The sequence below is a fragment of the Lactuca saligna genome, chromosome 7, assembly GCF_052625555.1.
Source record: "Lactuca saligna cultivar CGN05327 chromosome 7, ASM5262555v1, whole genome shotgun sequence".
NCBI classification, from domain to species: domain Eukaryota; kingdom Viridiplantae; phylum Streptophyta; class Magnoliopsida; order Asterales; family Asteraceae; genus Lactuca; species Lactuca saligna.
In genome coordinates, this window is record NC_136423.1 from 120,452,246 (window position 1) to 120,472,506 (window position 20,261).

The following is a 20,261-nucleotide window of genomic DNA, read 5'->3' on the forward strand; positions in this document are numbered from 1 at the left end:
AAAGGAAGATGATATGTTTTTCAATCGACTTACCAGATTCTTTTGATAATAAGGGGATCTTTTATTTCCAAACTACTCAATGATCTAATTCCTCTTCTATGGCCATTAAGTAATTTAAAATACAGAAAAAAAAATTAAAAACTACTCTTCCAAACATCTCTTTTCAGATGAATTAGTGGATTAAGTAGAAAATGCAACACACCTGCAATCGTTAGATTGTTGATTTTGTAAAGAACATATAAATAAACTCCAATTAACGACATATCTAACAAAAGCCCTAAATTAAAATTGAAAGACTAAGAGATATTTATAGGATAAAATGAATGAATTCAATAAGGGATGCGTGTTTATGATTGTCGATGATGGATAAGTGAAAAAGAAAAAAAATAAGTAAAAGAACGACAACTAAGAAGATGGCCACAATAGAGGCTATATATGAGATTAACAGAATGACAAGTGAGCTTTTGTAACATCCCAAATATCATAGAAATTTTAAATTTTCACAAACAATCATTATTCATAATTGTTTACAAGAAAAACCATTGTTTCAAAAGCAAAATCATATCATAGTGTCCCGAACGTTAATATCATGAAAATGGGAAGATGTGCACAAGTAGGACTTCACATTCCCACGATCCTTTGGAGTACCTGAAACATTGAACTGAAACTATAAGCCAAATCTTAGTGATTTCCCCTAAAGTACCATCACACAACATAGCAAAAAAGCATGCAACTATAAGCCTTCAAGCTGAATGGATCGCCTCGCAGGGCCTACAGCCTATCTGGATCGCTATACAGCCCTTCGGCATAACTGGACTGCCACAAAGGGCCTATAGCCTATCTGGACCACCTCAGGTGTCTTAAGCTTCAACTCAAAGTAGGACTGCCTCAAACCAACCATAATATGTTGACATATGCTATAGATAAACATAAACACAGATCTAGCAAACAAAGATAATTATACATATCTACTAATCAGTCTTATACTAGCATAACATTACCCTATAACCAGGATGCATAATCTAGTGGGTGACATTGGTTTCTTCGACCCCTAAGTAGAGTGCGAAAAACACACTTCTCAATCTGATGAGTAGTATAAATGTACACAACACAGAGTAAAACTCCAACACCAACTCTACCGATCACTCAAACAAAAATAGTGATCTAAACTTTGTTAATAAATCTAAAAGACCTAACATACCAAAATTACCCTTAGGTTAAGCTTGATCAAAAGGTCAATGCCAACAACCGGCTGAGTCAACCCACCCGAGTATGCTAGGCGTACTCAGCTGTACGTGGATCATACTCCTGTTGACAGACGTCAAGGATTTGACCGCATACGTGCAAGGTGCCATTTGGTACGCCTAACATACGCAACTGGTTACCTTAACTTCTTATTAATATCTTAATCCATCATGTCCTTATATCCAAATCAAATTCTAAGCCTAAAATATCATTATAAGTTGTAGAGTTTCCAACTTTATGACTTTGGATGGCTGTAAGTGCCTAATACCAACAAACCCTAAATTCTTAATTTGTTAGGACACTCTAGCACATACATGTGCAAGAAGTAAGAACCAAGATCATATTTTTATGCTTCTAGACATCTCAAAACTTCTAAAAGAACAACTTATACTACATGGAGTATGCCATATTGATAAAGGTCAAGACTTGGGACCAACATGCTTCAAGAATCAATAGCTAACAAGATCTAAAGAAATACAAGCAAAGTTCAAAACTTTATATCTCCGAGAGGTTGCTAGATAGATGAGTATTCTTGATCCAAAGCTTCTTCAAGCTTCCAAGGTCATTCTATATCCTTTCTTCTCCTCATGGTCACCAAAATGCACACAAAAGGTCAAGAATGCTCAAACAAGGGACTAGGGTTTGCTAATTTCGAGTGAAATGATGGAGGTTGATGAAAGAAGACACTTGGAGGCCATAAATATGTTTAATTAGGGTCAAAAACCTAAGAATTAGGGTTTAGAATCCTGACACATACGCGCAACATACAATATGTATGCCCAATGTATGTGTCCTACGACCATTATTTACAAAAATACCACTATGGGCCATTTTGTAACATTTCTCATACATAAGGGCTAAAATGAAATAATCTTCAAACTTAGGATTAGAATTTGGAATCACTTCAACATCAGGATGTTAAACATTTTTGTGGCCAAAGCTTGAAATTTTTTATGGTTGAGGTCGACTTCTGTAAGGATGGTGATGAAGAGATTATGGTTGTTGAAGAACAAACCCCCATGAAGAACATGCATACACAAGTGAAGGGATAATGATTGTTGAAGAACGAACCCCTAAAATGAACATACATACACCAGTGAGATGGTTAGGGATAGGAGCATACCCGAAAGTGAGGAAAGTTCTCACTTGATTTCTTTGAAGTAAGAAAATGAAGATGGAAAAAGCGGTATCGACAATTTAGAGGAAGCTGTTTTTAGGTTTATATATATATATATATATATATATATATATATATATATATATATATATATATATATAATGATTTATATTTTTTTGAAATCTTATTGGTCCTTACTGATGGGTTTTGAGCATTCTAACACTTCCTAAGTGTACATGCAACCCTAATAACCTTGAATCTATGTTTTCTCTATATACATGCAAATTTCTTTTTCAAGGTTATTTCCTGACTAGCATGGCATGGGGAATATATGAAACATAAAAACTAGTAGAAATACATACCTTGTTGTTGCTTGGATTCCTTCAACACTTTGTGAGCCTAACACCCTAAATGTTGTGCCTCAAATGCTTCACACAACACCACAAAAGTTGGAATAACTTGCGAGAATACTTCTTGCACTCATAAATTGGTTATTCCCTCTCTAGTAACACTAGGTACCTATTTTGCTAGCCAAAGGGTCCCTTTTATAGTGGTGTCACAATTAGGGTTTCATCATGAAGACCCATAATTGTCATGACTCTTCATTTCGCATGACCCATGGATTTGTAACTCCCATGGACTATCAATGGAGCTCCAAGTGGTTACATCCATAACCCATAAACAATGGATCATTAATCCACCATAAAGAATTGATGATTGTCATAATCAACCCTATGTATTTAATTAGCCTCACTTTGATCACCAAATTAATACTAGATTAATACTTGGTCAAATACCAATTAAATAATACTATTATTAATGTATTAGAACTTATAATATATTAATAATCATAAGTTCCTTATTCTCTCATTTAGTCTATCCAAGTATTGCAATGCCATGCAACCTAAATGGACCATGCCGGGTCGGGTCAAGTTCATACCAAATAAAGTTACGGACTTAGACACTATATCCAACAGTCTCCCACTTAGATAAGTGTAATAACAATATTTGCAAATATGACTTCAAAACCCGACTAGCAATCATAACTCTTTCAAAGTCTCTCGGGACTGAGATGATGATGATACGCCATTTAAGATAAGTGATCATATAATCCTCTACTCTCATGATATCAGCCGGACAAACACATGGAACATGGTCTTACTTATTGTCCAACATTTGTTTCTCGATCTCCGATTTGTTTCGATGTAGAACTAAATTGAACAAATCAATTAGGTTCTGACCGGGCCCGGTACATAGGTCAAAACCAAATCATCGAGGGCCCCCGATATCGCTTCTATTTCTAAAAGGAACAGATAAACTTCGACTGATATGCTTGTACCAACTACTTGTTGAATTATTCACAAAGGCACATTTTATAACATCGAGTTACCAATGCGTTTTTGTACAATCAATGAATAACCAACTCATAGTCAACAACTCATACCTCTAGGTTTGATGATTTATATGATATTACTGTCTCACGACCACTCGAGATAAATTCCATGAAGTCATACAAGTGAGCGTGGGTTGAATCCAATACTCATCCCTTATGAGTACTCATGAATGTTGTAGCAACCATTGTATTACCTAAAGCACTTTAGACAAATCATACAAGCCAAATTCATGACAGTCTTAAATCAATACTTACTTCCAAAGTATGACTGACTGTGGATGGTTTGAATAATAACATAATTGTTCTGGATGTAAAACATGCAAAGTTGAAACATAGTAAACAATCAACACAAGATAGTAACACCTTACTCATAAATAAATAACAGCTTTTATTTATCATCACATCTCAATTACATTTTACAAGTTTCAGGAATCTAATTATTGAAACTAATATCATCCTTCAGCCCAATGCGCTTCGCATGCTGTAAATGCTTAACCCTGCTCAGTCCCTTCGTGAGGGGATCTGCTGGGTTCTCATCTGATGATACCCTCTTTGCAACGAGGAGTCCTTCTTCTATTCTACGACTGATGAAATGGTATTTCCTGTCAATGTGCCTAGATCTTCCGTAATCTCTTGGTTCTTTAGCCAAAGCAACCGCACTTTCACTGTCACAGAAAATTTCCATTGGCTCCTTTATAGCTGGTACAACTCCAAGGTCTCTGATGAAGTTCTTTAGCCATATCACCTCTTTTGCTGCCTCGCTTGTTGCTATGTACTCTGATTCACAAGTCAAATCAGCTACTGTCTCCTACTTGAAACTTTTCCAAGTAATTGCTCCTCTATTGAGGATAAATACCCAGCCTGACTGAGAGCGGAAATTATCCCTATCAATTTGAAAGCTAGCATCACTATATCCTTCCACTCTCAAGTCATCACTACCTCCGAGGGTAAGGACCTAGTCCTTAGTCCTCCGCAAATACTTGAGAATGTTATTTACCGCTGTCTAGTGTGCCTTGCCAGGGTTCCCTTGATATCTACTGACCATGCTCAAAGCAAAGGCCACATCAAGGCGAGTACACGTCATAGCATACATGATCGATCCCAAAGCGGAAGCATATGGTATCTGACTCATTTCAGCTATCTCTGCCTCTGTGCTCGGACTCTGAGTCTTACTTAGCTTGGCATTACTCTGGATTGGCAATTCTCCTTTCTTGGAATCTTGCATACTGAACCTCTTCAGTACCTTATCCGCATAACTACTTTGACTAAGTCCAATTAGTCTCTTACTCCTATCTCTCAATATCCTTATCCCAATGATATAGGCAGCTTCCCCAAGGTCCTTCATAGCAAAACACTTCCCAAGCCAGGCCTTAACCTCCTGCAAAGTTGGGATGTCATTTCCTATGAGAAGTATGTCATCCACATACAACACCAAGAAGCTAACTATGCTCCCACTACCCCTGACATACACACAAGACTCATCCCCACTTCTAGAAAAGCCAAACTCTTTGACTTTCTCATCAAAGCAAAGATTCCACCTGCGAGATGCTTGTTTCAATCCATAAATGGATTTTTCAAGCTTACATACTCTATTAGGGTATTTTGGAGCGACAAAACCCTCTGGCTGAGCCATGTAAACATCCTCAGCCAACTTCCCATTAAGGAAAGTGGTTTTGACATCCATTTGTCATATTTCTTAATCATGAAATGCAGCTATGGCTAACAACACTCTAATAGACTTAATCTTAGCTACTGGTGAGAAGGTCTCATCATAGTCAACTCCCGAAGTTTGAGTAAAGCTCTTCGCAACCAGTCGCGCTTTATAAGTGTGTACTTTCCCATCCATGTCGGTCTTCTTCTTGAAGATCCATTTGCACCCAACTGTCTTACGACCTGGTACATTGTCAACCAAGTTCCAAACTTGATTGTCATACATGGACTGAATCTCGCTGTCCATAGCCTCCTTCCATTTTGCAGACTCAGGACCTGCCATGGCTTCCTTATAATTATTAGGTTCATCCAAATCTATTAGTGTACTACCACTGTCCCCTTGGCTTATGAATTCTCTCTCACGAAAGACCCCTCTTCTCGCCACAAAGACCACATTATCACTGGGTCTATAGAAGAGGTAACAAAAGGATCTCTGTGGGTAGCCGATGAAAACACACTTCTCGCTTCGGTGTTCAAGCTTTTCATGAGTCTCACGCCTCACAAAAGCTTCACAACCCCAAATCTTGATGTGGTCCAAATTGGGCACTTTCCCAGTCCACATCTCGTGAGGTGTTTTGGCAACCTTTTTAGTAGGGACTAGATTAAGGATATGGGCGGCAGTCTCTAAGGAATACCTCCAGAAAGAGATTGGTAACGAAGCTCGACTCATCATGGAACGAACCATGTCCAACAAGGTTCGATTCCACCTCTCAGCTACACCATTCAACTGTGGTGTCCTGGGAGGTGTTAATTGTGAGACAATCCCACATTCCTTAAGATAGTCAAGGAAATCAATGCTAAGATACTCTCCTCCCCGATCAGATCGGAGCATCTTGATGTTCCTGCCCAATTGATTCTCAACTTCCTGCTTAAACTCTTTGAACTTTTCAAAGGTTTATCACTTATGCTTGATTAAGTAAATATATCCATGTCTACTGTAATCATCAGTAAAAGTCACATAATAGCGATTAGCATCCCTTATAGCCACTTTGAAAGGCCCACACACATCCGTGTGTACAAGGTCCAACAAACCTTCACCCCTATCACAAGTAACTATGAAGGGTGACTTTGTTGTTTTTCCAAGTAAACAAGACTCGCAACTATCATCTGACTTGAGGTCAACTGATTCCAAGACTCCAGCCTTTTGGAGTTGGCCTATGCGCTTCTTGTTAACATGTCCAAGACGACAATGCCACAAGGATGCTTTATCCAAGCTATCAGAAGAATCAATATACAACACATTATTTCCTAGATTGTCTACAACATTCACAACTTCATATACACCATCAGAAGGTATTGCTTTAATGTAAAATACATCATTGTAATAAACATTAATAGCACCATTTTTATTATCAAATGAAAATGAAAAAACTTGTTTGTACAAGCCATGAAAAGAAATAATATTTCTCGCCATTTCGGGAGAGTAAGAACACTTATTCAAATCTAACATTAACCCATTATCAAGCAATAAAGAATAAACTCCTATCTTGGTAACATGTGATGCTTTCATGTTGCCCATGACTAAGTTTATCTTCTCGTGCTCCACTTGCTCACTTCTTTTTAGTGCCTACAAATTAGTACAAATATGAATACCACACCCTGTATCAAGCACCCAAGAATTAGCATTAGATGAGTTGTTAGACAATATTGTGTAAATACCTGCATGGGTGGGTTTAACCTTCCCATCCTTTACATCTTGCAGATATTTGGCGTAGCTTCGCTTTAAGTGTCCCTTATCCTGGCAATAGAAGCACTGTGCTTCCTTTGGGTTTGAAGAAGGAGTAATGGGACCTTTCTTTGTCCCAATTGAAGAGGAACCATCAAGAGTCTTACCCTTGGTACCCTTCGAAGGGCTTTTCCTCTTCTTACCATTCCCTTGCCCAATTGCAAGAACAGGGGCTGTTAAAGGAGTAGAAGTAGCAACTGCTTTACCCTTAAGGCCATTTTCAGTTGTCCTTAAGAGTCCTTGAAGTTTGCTAAGTGTGACTTCCTCCTTGTTCATATGATAAGTCATACGAAACTGATAATAACTTGAAGGTAAGGAATGGAGAATGATGTAAATCGCGAATTCTTTAGGGAAGTCAACATTGAGCTTTAGCAACCGGTCAACGAAGCTCTGTATCTTCTGCAAGTGACTGGTGATGGGCTCACCATCCTTCATCCTTGCGGTTATCATGGAGGAAATGATTTCATACCTCCCTTGACGCGCGCTCTGATGGTACCCTTCCATCAGATCCAGGTGCATCTCATACGGGTAGAAATCTTCATAAGATTTTTGTAGTTCCGGAGTCATTGTGGCCATCATGATGCAGGACACCTTGGTGGCATCCTTCTCATGTGCAATGAACTCTGCAAACTCTTCAGGAGTAGAAGTGGCTTCATTAACAACCTTAAGCTCCCTTTCAAGGACATATTCTTTGTCCTCATAGCGGGTAATCATCCTGATGTTTCTGATCCACTCATTAAAGTTGTATCCATCAAAGATGACCTTACCACACAAGTTCATTAGGGAAAAGGAGCCTGTAGGGTTTGAGCCAGCAGCATTATTGGAAGACATCTAGAATAAAAGGAAGATAAGTTTCATTAGATTAAGAGTCCTTCATAATTCACCCAAATGAAATATTAATGCTAGGATCAAACAAACTATTTATAGGTGGAAGAGGGATGCCGTAATCCACACTATAAAATATTTGAAGGCAGGTAAATGACGATTTACCAATTTCCACCATAAGAATGAAATATTTTATTATTAGGTTTTATTGGTTATGAAACTCCTAGATCTTTTGAGATACATTGAACTTTTCAATGGCATGTTTAAATCTTGAATGTGCCCTCTCAAGTTTGTGATTGGGATGCCGAGGATCACAAACAAGGTGTGAATAACCATACAAATTGACTTGGTACCCTCAACAATATTACCTAATCGATGTGCCGGTTATACATATCTATATAATAAAATTATAATAATAGTATAAGTGTTGATTTTTAAACTTTTTAAAAATCTAAGGTTTAATTTGGAATTAAAGTGTAAGGCTTTTCAAATTCCAAAACTTGAGGGCAAGAATTGAAACTATTCCAAGTCTCTTCAATTTGTAACTTATGAGTTTTAATGGTTCATAAAAACGAAGACTCTTCATTTTATGAAACCTCTTTAGTTCTTTAATCACAATTTAAAGAAGTGACTTTTGGTTATCCATAACTTGAGGACAAGTTATGGACACCATTATTGCCATTAAGATCATGAATTAAACACACATGGAGATTACACACAATTCTTATGATCTTCTAAAAACTCATAAGAACACAAATTCATGTCAAGCAATTTCAAGAAATCATATAAACATATACAATACTTGAAAATTGATAAAAGCCATTTAAAATGGGTTAACATAATCATTATCATTTTGAAAAACAGATTTTACAAGTCCAAAACATATTGGTATAATGATTTTCATCCATTTCCAGCAACAAAACACGAAAAGCTGCCCAGCTCGCTTCTACTCGTCGAGTGCAAGATCCTACTCTACGAGTAGGATGAATTTCTTCATGGACTCGGCGAGTCCTCCCCATGAACTAGGCAAGTCCAGTCGTCAGTGAGCAGATTTTTTGATTTTCAAGCAGTTTTGCATATGTATATAGAAAACAATCCTAGGCTCTGATACCACTGATGGGTTTTGAGTATTCTAATAATTCCTAAGTGTACATGCAACCCTAATAACCTTGAATATATGTTTTCTCTATATACATGCAAATTTCTTTTTCAAGGTTATTTCCTAACTAGCATGGCATGGGGAATATATGAAACATAAAAACTAGTAGAATTACATACCTTGTTGTTGCTTGGATTCCATCAAGACTTTGTGAGCCTAGCACCCCAAATGTTGTGCCTCAAATGCTTCACACAACACCACAAAACTTGGAATAACTTGAGAGAATACTTCTTGCACTCAAAAATCAGTTATGCCCTCTCTAGTAACACTAGGTACTGATTTTGCTAGCCAAAGGGTCCCTTTTATAGTGGTGTCACAATTAGGGTTTCATCATGAAGACCCATAATTGTCATGACTCTTCATTTCTCACGACCCATGGATTTGTAACTCCCATGGACTATCCATGGAGCTCCAAGTGGTTACATCCATAACCCATAAACCATGGATCATTACTCCACCATAAAGAATTGATGATTGTCATAATCAACCCTATGTATTTAATTAGCCTCACTTTGAATACCAAATTAATACTAGATTAATACTTGATCAAATACCAATTAAATAATACTCTTATTAATATATTGGAACTTATAATATATTAATAATCATAAGTGCCTTATTCTCTCATTTAGTCTATCTAAGTATTGCAATGCCATGCAACCCAAATGGACCATGCCCAGTCGGGTCAAGTTCATACTAAATAAAGTTATGGACTTAGACACTATATTCAACACTTACAAGCACACAATAATTGTTAGAAACATATGAACCTATCTCTTTCTTTCTCTCTCTCTCTCTCTCTCTCTCTCTCTCTTTATATATATTGTTGAATGTGACTTAAGCATTTGGAGCCTTTGCAAGGAGCATTTGAGATCAATGGATCATCTACCAAAGGAAAGGATTAGGTGACAAATGAATAGATGTTCAAAAAGCGGTATAGAGCATATGGGAGTGGAATTGAGTATCATGGTACATGGATTGTGCCATCTATGATCTATATTTGTCATCATATTCTTAGATGCTCCACTTAGGATATATTGTATGCTACTTAGAAGCACAGTGCGTCACCTTGGGATGTAAGCACACAATTTGTGGAGGATGTGTGCCATCTAGAAGGAAGACGAGCTGACTTGAAGTAAGGTTTGCCATTTGTGAATTATTGCCAACTTGGAGCTAAGAGTTCTATCTTGTAGGAAGATATGCCAACCTTGGAGAAGGTGCAACGTACCTTACACAAGATGTGTCATCTTGGTGCAAGGCATGTCACATGTATTCCTTGATGTGAAATGTTATCCATGAACTTATATTATGATGCTTAATACGATATTCAATAATTTCCAATGATGGTCAAAAGTTAAAGACACTCATGGATTATTTCATGATGTGCCACCTTGATGGGTGATGTGCCACGTTAATCTTGTTGTGCCACTCTTCCATCAAGATGTGCCACTATGGATCATGACGTGCCACCAGGATGAATTTTTTTAAAGCTACTGAATGTCGGATTATGATTGGTTGAAACCATTAATGGGAATATAGGCTAATGAGCTTGACCTATTAGGGTTTTATGTATGATCCCTCCACTATAAATAAGGATGATAACTATGTCATTTGGTGTGTTTTATATCCTTTGTGAGAATGTCCAATCTCTATTGGTTTTAATTGTAATATTTGTTTGAGAGCTCATAAATAAAGAATACTACCTTCCTGCTCGTGATGTAGGTCACATTGACCAAACCACATAAATACTATATAATTTTGTGTTTTATTCAATTTATTACCTAATAAAGTAGACAAATAACACTTGTCAAGTGGCATCAAATGTGTTTTGAATCTTGACAAGTATCATCTAATTTCCTAAAAAGTAGTATCAGAACCATGTGTTCTATTTATTAAATATGCATCTTACAAATTTTATTTGGAGAAGTTAAATGATTCGAATGATTTTGCTTTTGGTTAAAGTGAAGATGAAGGCTATTCTCGCTCAACAAGGATATCTAGTCGTATTAGAAGGAGAAGAGAAATTGCAAAAGAACATGGTGGAGAAAAAAGAAGTTGTATATTATGGAAAGATCAATAGAACTATTCTATTGAGTTTGAGAAATGATGTACTGAGAATCTTCGTGGATCAAACGAGTGAATTTGGGATTTAGGAGAAATTATGTGACAAGTATCAAAACAATTCTATAATGAACAGGTTGTATCAAAATACTCTTAGGATGTCAGAACATACCCTAGCAAAGTATCATCTAGATAACTTCATTAAGATCCTCTTGGACTTACGAGGTGTGAATATGAAGATTGTAGATTAAGATCAAGCTCTTATCCTCTTTCTCGAGAAGTTGTTGAATTTGAGTTGATAGTTCTTACACTTCTAATGGAGCCAGATGATAAGGAGATCATGCCACTGGTGTTGCACCCAAGATTAAGTCGATTCAAAATTTGACCTATCTTATTTGAAGTAGTCCAGGCGGATCCTCTGGAGATATGTATGGGTAGTCGCACACTTTCAGTATGTATTTGATCTCCTTACCCTTGTCTTTCATATTCACCACATAGGCCAAGAAAGTGAAGCATCTCTTATGCAAATACTTCATTGCCTTCATGCAAGTGATGAATCATAGGTTCTTCTCTTATTTATCTCCGTAAATGAAAAGAGCCTCATTGTTGGGTAATAGTAGTCGGACGACTTTTCATATCATTGAACCTCCTTTCAAAGAGGTGATGACCAATCCATTTTGATAATCACACCGAACTTCCAGTGGTCATAGGCATTAGGTCCATGTGAATGACGTGGTTATTTAGGGTGAGAAAGCAATTGATGAGTATTTCTAAATTGTTTTCTATTTGGCTGAATACCATTTCTATTGTGTAATATTTATTAACTTTTTAGAATTTATATTTTACTGTGTTTCTAAAACTATGGTTCATAATTCCTACGGGTCTTGGTGAGCATCTCCTTCATCAGCTTAGGTAATCCTTCTTGAAGTGTCCCGTTTGGTTGCATTTGAAGTAGATATGCATTTTTGCTACAACAGTGGTTGAGGTTGTATTGTTTAGGGTGTTTCTGTAGAAATTAGTGGTATGACTTCTTAAGTTAATGTTATTACAGACCATGAAATTCCCAACATGGTGAAAATTACACTTGGTACAATGGGGTAAAGTTTGAGAGTATGACTTGGTCGAATTAGGAGTGTTTTTGTTAGTCTTTTAGACAGTCATAGGTTTTGATTTGGGCTTGAAGAGTTTGAAGTTCCCTTTGGACTCCTCATGGTATTTCCATTTTGTACCCTCCGTCTGGTTATGTTTCGTATGTTGGGTCATGGTACTCGGACGGAGATATTGCTTAGTCAAATGGTATGCTAATTTTTTAGCACTATCAAAGGCAGTGGTTCTGAATGCAGCAACAAGACCTTGAACTGGGGGAGTTAGCCCCTAAATGAACCTTTCAATCTTTATTTATTCTAAGTTTACCATACTCGGGCAGAGGTTGGCGTGGTAGTTAAACTGGGTGGTTTAAGAAGCCGCCTTTGACTCATTCATAGTAAGGTTCAACAGTTCTTGTTCTAGGACCTGAGTTTCTTGTCGTGGACAATATGCCTCGATCAACATTTGTTTCAGGGCTTCCCAATAAATTGCTCAGGCTATATTGATTATTATAGACTTGGTATGGTTATTCCACCAAGACAGGGCATAATCCATTATCGTACAAGTGACATACTTGTCACAAGAATTATTAGCGCAAGAGCTGATGCTAAGCACTACCTCCATCAACTCTATCCAATGGGATAGACCAATATATCCTTCCTTACCGAAAAAAGATTGGGGTTGGTAGGCTAATTAATCCTTGTATGAACAAGATCTAGGGTTGTTTTTGTTAAAGACTAGAATACCGCCATCATTTCCACTGTCCACGAAAGATTTGTTTTGGCTGGCCTCATACTTAGCTAAGGTTGTGACAACTCCTTATGCAATTAGTGTTTGCATTAGTGTTGAGTCCAATCGAAATGATCGTGGTGGGTGAACTTGTAGATTCCTTCAAGGGGCCTTTATCTTAAACGTTTAGAAAAGACACACATAAGTTTTTATACAACTTAATTATAAACAAGTACGTAGGAGTTGTATTGTATGATATTGTATTAGTATAATTTGTTCTTAGAATCCTATATGTTTCCAAATTATAGAGTGAAATGAATTCCTGAAATCCTACCAATTTCCAAACAATTGGGGAATGGTGATTGATTTGGAAATCCTCCAGATTTCGATATGATAGGGAGGTAATTGAAATCCTTCTGATTTCAAATAATAGAGAATTGAAATCTTTTTTGTCATTGTAAGAGAGAAGTTTGGAGATTATTGAATGATTGACTCAGGACTTATTTCTCTGCTACAATGCTTCATTGGGCATCGTAGTAATGTTTGTAGACACTTATCACCCGCTTTGATTGATCGGTTGAGGTTGTAGCTAGGAACCACATGTAGGGATGTCAACCCCATATAGATCTACATATATATGTATCTCGTTCCTAAGATTAATGGTCATAGTAGTGTGGGTATTCTAGGTTTTTAGAATTTAGTTAATGAATAATGTATGTCTATAAATCCATTAACTGAGGTGCGAATATTTCCTAACCCAAACTTAAATATGGATATGTTACTAGGCGTACTGATTTGTATAAAGTTTATATAGGCACATGCACCCCCCTCCTGCCTCCGTCCCTCAAAATAATTAAAACTATTAAAAAGGAGCTGTAAGCAATCACCATATAATGTGGTTGTCAATTTGTTTTAAATATTTGATGCGAGAAACCGAGATGTGTCACTTTGAGAACGAACCATCACGATTTAATTAGTTTCCTAATAACTTAAATAGAAATTTTAATATAAGTTAATAGTTTGAGGTTGGTTGGTAATTTAACTAAACTATAGGGTTGAGTTCTTAAAATAAATAAACTAAATGGGACCGATTGTGTTAAAAATAAACCAAAGAAGGGACTAAAATGGTTTATTTTTAAATCCAAGTTTGAGTTTTGGACATATTTTGTAAAGAATTTCTCAAGGTCGGTGGTTGTATTTATTTAAAATAAAACTTTGAAGACTTTGGACTTATTTGTAAAGAAAATTTAAAAGAGGGTGGGTTTTAAATAAATTAAATTGAAGTTGGAGTGGTTATGAGTTGATTTGTCAACAAATCTCAAAGGAGGGTTAAAATAATAATAATGGAATGCAAGTTTGAAGCCTTTGATATTTTTTTAAAACATTTCTCAAAGAGGGGTGTAAACTAATTAAACGGAATGGAAGTTTAATTACTTTTGGACTTATTTTGAAAGGAATTTCGAGGGAGGGGAGTGTTTTAAACATATTAGAATGAAGTTTGGAAAAAAATGTTGATTATCTCCTTCCTCTGATTGCTACATGCTAAGAAAGCAAAAGAAAAAAGAAACAAAGAACTTCAATTTGGCCATTTGCGATTTACAGGGAAGCAAAACAAACAAAAAAAGATATAAAACAAAGGGAGTAGTTGGCTTACGGTGGATAAGGGATGGAATACGAGGTGGTGGAGAGTAGTGACACCATCAACTTTCAGTGATAGTGAGGGATGTGTTGCGGTGGCAGCCTATTTTTTTTTGGCTGTAAACAATGAGTTAAGGTGCTGGAGTGGAGGGAGGGAGGAGGGTGATTTTTACTTGCCAAATTAGTGGAGAAAGTGGTGGAGGAGTTGTTTTTCGGTGGTGGTGGAAAGGTGGTGTTGTAGTGGTGATTAAGATGAAAAGAATAAAATTGCATACCTTTATTGATGATAGAAAGTTACATTATTCTTGTTTCCTAATGATTATTACATAGTATCCGAATTATCGTACATGTCCTAATATATATATGTATATATATATATATATGTGTGTGTGTGTGTGTGTGTGTGTTTGTGTGTGTGTATGTGTGTTCCATATGAACAGAGAGGATAATAGTAAAACTTATCCTATTCGACTAACGTTTCAGCACATCAAGTTCCTGAAAAATACATGCGTTTTGAAAATACATCAACATAAAGTTTGTGAGTCAACAGGTTTTTACTCCAAGTAAAATAATACTTTTTCCAAGTTAAAAAGTATAAAATATTGTTTGAAAGTGTCATTCGAACTCATACTTATCTCCAACATTTATTATATATCATAGATAAAATATTTTACTTATAAAATAAGTAATATACCTAAAAATTCCTTGTACCTAGAGTATAAGTATTGGGGAAACTTATACTTAACATTAATACTTGTATAACGACAAAGTATAATGTTTCTAACAATTTGCTAAAATGAGTCTGTAACCGTTGCTATGACATACAAGACCTCTTGAAAAATAAATCCCACCAATGGTTCCATGAAGGATTACCATTATTGATACCATGAAGCCCGAGGTACCATGAAGGATTTCCCAATATACAAAATTGTGCGATACATCAACAACAGATCACAAAAAATAAAAGACATCTCGTCACTCATCAAAAGTTGGGTAGTAGCTAACAACCACGAGTAGAGTTGTCAACCCATATATTTACATACACGACTTCCTTGCTCACACGGGATTAATGGTTACAGGTTAGAGGATTTCCACTAAGATCCCCAATCTTAGTTAATGAATACAACAGCTCATGTAGACTTTGTCGGCTTTCTATAGTCCTAACAATAAAAGAATTTTCATGTCTAAAACCCTAAGTTACTAGATTATGCGTTTAAACATTAATCCTAATTTCATAATGCTTACACAGTATAACTTCGGAACTATATCGCACATAATATATATATATATATATATATATATATATATATATATATATATATATATATATATACACACACAACTCTAGAATACCACTTCGGGTCTATATTAGTAAAATCTATTATAACAACATGCTAACAAGTTTTTAGATAGCTATTTGACTTCAAAATCGGATATATTTTAGGTATATATATCATACATAAACAACTATATCCTAGTTAATATAACTATCTATGTTGATATGAACTTACTATAATATCAACATAGTATTAACTTTTATATATGCATTTCCCCCTGCAAACATTAAAAAGTGGGGCTATGAAACTCAGCCTAGTAGCATGATTTTATGGAATCTAACTAGAAACAGTCAGTAGTTCGTGATTGTTGGGCTCTGGATATGGAATGCCTTCAGCAAACGAGAGTGAGAAGAGATTTAGGTGTAAGAAAGGTTAGGGGTGAACTTGCTATTTATAGGTTGATAAAGAGAAGTCCATAACGTGGGCTTGATATCCACGTCTTGAATCATAGTTGCATCACCTTGAAGACTTGCAATTTGGGTTCTAGCATCGAAAGGTGTGACGATACTAACTTCATGTCGTGGCCTTTATGTCCACGTCGTGGAGATTTAACACATCCCTTGTGTAGACTTTCCATATGCATTCTAGCATTAAGAAGTGTCCTAGATCACATTCAAGTTGTGGACCTCATGTCCACGTCGTGGAGCATGGCTGATTTAGGGTTTCTGCCAAGTGTCATGCTCTTAGACTGCTACATCTGCGGAAGGTCATAACTTTTGCATACGAACTCCGTTTTTAACGTTCTTTACATCCATGTGTAGGTATTTACAAGTACTACAACTCTCTTTTAGATTCCTGTAGCCAACCCTCACTATATTTTAACTTCTTCTAATTTTAGAGATTTATAGTGTTTGAGTTTATCATAACTTCTTCACGCGAAGTCAGACTTAGACGTTCTATATATTCTAGGAATCGTATGGACATGTACTTTGATTTATACCATAAGGTAGGTATGACAGTTCATATTTGTATTGATAAACTGCAAATTAATTTTATTACATTACTTGTTTGACATGATCACATTACTTGATTGGCATAATCACATGTGAATGTTATTGATCTATTTTGACTAGTTTTACAGCTTCTTCTAGCTATTCCTATAGATAGACTTAATCAACATATGTCTCCTACGTAGTATCATGTCATCTTCAAATATCGACTCATGATTCGAATATTCCCAGCCGATGAGATATGTCCGGTGTGCCGCAAGACATGTCTGGACTCTTTTTGAGAGCATGCATTTTATTCAAAAGAACATACGGGGTTCAAATACAGGCATGATACAATCAGGAATGTTTGATCGACATATTTAAGTGTGCCGAGGTTTCCACCAAGAAGGAGTCTCTAATATCGGCATATTTATTCATAAAATTCTTCATTATCTTGACTACTTTATGTTGTTTTTGTCTCAAATATTGAACAAAAGATACTTAATTAGTTTAAAATTTCATTTTCAGCAACAAAGACATGCTTGGAAGGAAAATGAAGTGCAATCGGCAATTAGAAGCTCGGATCATGGATTTTGAAGAAAGTTGATGAAATTTAAGAAGAACACGACGTGTTACCATCATCAACATGGCATATTGATATGGAAAATCTCGATAAAATAGTACCTTGCCATACATGTGTTTCTAATGATCAACACGACATCTTGAGTTCAAAAACACGACGTGTTGCACCGATTTTCAGAATCTATTTAAGGATAGTTTCTGCTTAAAGCCCGAAAAAAATGCCTGGAGTTTTTATCGACTTTTGGAGGCCAAATATATCCCTAGGAGCTTTTGATTTTAGAATTCGACTAGAGACTTTGAATTGGATAGATTTAAGGCAAAAATCATTAGCAACTTAATTAATTCCTTTATTTACATTATCTTTTCGTTGATGAATTTCATTTTTATGATTGTTTTAGCTAAAGTCAAGGGCTAAACACGCAACTATCATTTAGAGTAGAGAATCTTATGAGTATGGTTTGATTTCGTGGCTTTGGATTATATTGATTTGATTATTTATCATCTTAAGCTTGTTAAAAGAACTTTATGTGTTAATGAAAATTATTTTCTATTGGTTAATGAGTTATTGAGATTGCATGAACATCTTCCTTGATTACTAACCTCTTATAATTTTGTGAAAATAAGATTATAAGCCTTGTGTTGTGAACATAACCTAGATATACTAAAAATAAGTAAGTCAATGTGTAAGATATATATTATGTCCAACCTTATATATGTTAATTGTCTTGGATAAGGTGTCTAAGTCCATAACTATATTTGGTATGTAGTTGACCCGGTTTGGCATGGTCCATTTGGGTTGCATGACATCTCAACACTTGGATAGACAAAAATGAGAATAAGGACACTTATGATTTATTAATATATTCTAATATATTAATATGAAATCATATTATTTAATTAGTATTGATCAAGAATTAATTTGGAATTAATTTTGTGATCAAAAGAGACTAATCAAATATATAATGATTGATTATGTTAATCTTTTGTTCTTATATGGTGGGCTTAAGGTCCATGATTCACTAGATTAGGCTAGGACCCAATTGGGTGCTCAATGGATGCCCCGTTGAGGTTATAAACCCATGGATCATGGTGGAAATGAAAAGACATGTACACTAGGGTTTACCATAATGTGATTCACTATATAATGAACCTCATATGGAGTAAAATCGTCACTAAGACAATAAGAGTGAGGGCTAGCCGATTTTCTACATAAAGTGTTCTTCTCTAAAGTTATTCCAAGTGTTGTGGTGTTGTGTGACACATTTGAGGCATCATATTTGGGGTGCTAGGCTCACAAAGTCCTTAGGAATTCAAGAAACACACAAAGGTATGTAATTCTACTAGTTTGTATATTGCAAATTCCCCATAACATGCTAGTTAGGATGAGAACCTTGGAAAAATCAAGTATGCATGAATATTAGAGAAAAACATAGATCCAAGGTTTTTAGGGTTACATGTACACAATAGGAGTGTTAGAATGATCAAAACCCATCAAATTGAACGAATCAATTTAATTAACTACTATTATGAGTCATGCTTGATTTGAGTTGAACACTAGTAAACTATTTAGTTTAATCACTTGATCACTACTTGAATTGATTTTTTTGCTAAAGGATTTGTAACAGTGAACTTGAACATATTCACATTAGAAAACAATAATTGATGATATATTAATGCATTGCACTTGCTACAAAATCAACTATAGGAGTAAGTGAAATGAATCTAAATGGCAGTCTCTTTAGTATAATTGAATCTAGTTGTCTTTTGTTCCTCTTTTTAGTTGTTAATTGTTCTTGCTAAGTGTTTAAGTAATTGCTTAATTTTATAGTCTTGTAAAACTAGAGAAAAAAAACCCTCTTTAATTTCATTATTTAAATTAGATAACATTAGTAGTAATTTTAATTGTTTTTCGTTCCCTGTGTTCGATACCTGCTTACCTTTAGTAAGCTGCTAATCGATAGGTACACTGCCTACCGTGTTTTAGTTTTTTTGTTAGTTATGATTAAAACTAGTACATTCCACATGAATCAAGTTTTTTGGGCCATTGCTGAGGAATAGTTCTAAATAGTTAATTTATTTTCTAGTCTTATCGATCCTTTGTGTGAGATTTATCACATATGAACTCACAGTTTTTCTACTTTAATTTTCGTATCTATTTTTTTTGTTTTTATGATTGAACACACCATGATCAATCTTAAACAAGACATGTTTTTCGTATTTCCAATTTTTGTTTTTATCATTTTTGTTCATTGGACGCATGATTTTCTTCTTGGTTTCAATTAGTTTATAACCTAAACCTTTATTTCTATAGTAATACCACCATTGGAAGATCCATAATCAATCTTGCACAAAAAGAAAGGCAAAGAAATAAGGGAATCAAGTGGTTGTGAAAGCTTCAAGAAAACTTTAGAAGAGATGACAGTGAATCATGATCCCGGAATACCCAAGTCACCCAAACCAGAAGAAGAGATGGTGAATATTGCAGATATAACCATGGATGAGTAGAAGAAGAAGATGCGTAAGGATACCAGACAAGGTGTTTTTAGACCCACCATTCCAGTGACTACAAACTTTGAATTGAAGGGCCACATCCTTGCTCAACTGAAGGAAATCCCATTCTATGTGAAGCATCAAGGAGATGCCCATAAACACATTGATGAGGTCAACGATATAGCCGACTACTTCAACATCCTGAATGTGCTTCTCGATACTACATTACTTAGA

At 35.7% G+C, this 20,261-nt stretch overlaps 1 pseudogene; it reads right to left on the reverse strand.

Annotated features, from left to right (window-relative positions):
- LOC145007190 (zinc finger CCCH domain-containing protein 26-like) overlaps positions 1–20,032 on the reverse strand; it is a 42,616-nt pseudogene extending 22,584 nt beyond the window's left edge.
- Positions 20,033–20,261: the final 229 nt, after the last annotated feature.